General features: G+C 47.7%; 1 pseudogene; it reads left to right on the top strand.

Annotated features, from left to right (window-relative positions):
• The first annotated feature begins 224 nt into the window (after positions 1 to 224).
• On the top strand, positions 225 to 839 carry LOC144173134 (uncharacterized; annotated as a pseudogene).
• The last annotated feature ends 248 nt before the right edge of the window (positions 840 to 1,087 follow it).

Below are 1,087 nucleotides of genomic sequence, written 5' to 3'. Positions count from 1 at the left end.
GTGACATGCATAACTTGTCTCACAAGCTGCGAGTGGCCAATCAGAAGACTAAGCGAATTGCTTCACGCTTGTGTACCCTGGCAGGCCAAGTACGAGCCATGAAAGAAGAAAACTCTAAGCTAAGTGACGAGGCTTTCCTTGGACGAATTAAACAACTCCCCCCAAAGCAGCAAGAGGCAGCTCTACACGTGTTTAAGGCTGTGAAGAGGAAGCGTGTTAGAGGGATGAGGTACTCGAAGGAGTGGATTTCGGAGTGCCTCATCATGCGCATGAAAGGACCAAAGCTTTACGAGGATATGCGGAGGCAGAAAGTTCTTGTTTTGCCAAGCAAAGTGACTCTTCAGAAGTATCTCAGGTTTCACAAGGTGGGATTTGACTTTAATGAGAAAGTGATGAGCATGCTCAAGCAGAACTCTTTCATGGATGCCTTAAAAGGCACAGAGGCTCATCGTTGACGTACGAAATGAAGCTGTCCGAGGATCTGCCAGTCACATCGTCAGGGCACATACAAGGCTTCGTCGATGTGGGCCAGTTCACCCCCAGCAGTGACAAGCATAAACTGGGGATGGTCATTATGTTTGTGCCGTTCACTGGCAAGTGAACCCAAATACTTGCTTCTTTTGCCACGCAGGGCAACATGAAAGGAAATTTGCTGTCAAAAGTGATGGTGGATGAAGTGATATCCTAGCGGAAAAGGCTGGGCTGTTTGTAGATTTCATCACATCTGATGGTGCGACCTGGTATCGAAAGATGTGGTCCACGATGGGCATTTACGCGACTGCATCCAGCACAAAATGCATAGTGCAACACCCAGTGGGCAACAAGCGGTCACTTCATTTCATTTTCAACTTCCCACATCTTGTCAAATGCATCAGGAATGGGCTACTCCAAGCAGACTTCACCACTCCAACAGGACCAGAATGAGCATGCTTTTATCACCAGGAAACATGAAAAAAACAGCACTGCACTGTCTTATGAAGCATTTTGCTCTTCCATGCAGGTATCGCTTCATCCCGTAAAAGGGGCTTTGAAACTTGATGACTTGAACGTGACCCAGGCCATGCCCGGTATCACAACCCGCCACACT

Source organism: Haemaphysalis longicornis, unplaced genomic scaffold (genome assembly GCF_048455015.1).
Source record: "Haemaphysalis longicornis isolate Haplotype H1 unplaced genomic scaffold, Haemaphysalis longicornis Haplotype H1 scaffold_1, whole genome shotgun sequence".
Lineage (NCBI taxonomy): Eukaryota > Metazoa > Arthropoda > Arachnida > Ixodida > Ixodidae > Haemaphysalis > Haemaphysalis longicornis.
Note: the sequence above shows the minus strand (reverse complement) of the source record. Positions and strands in the feature narration are given on the sequence as shown.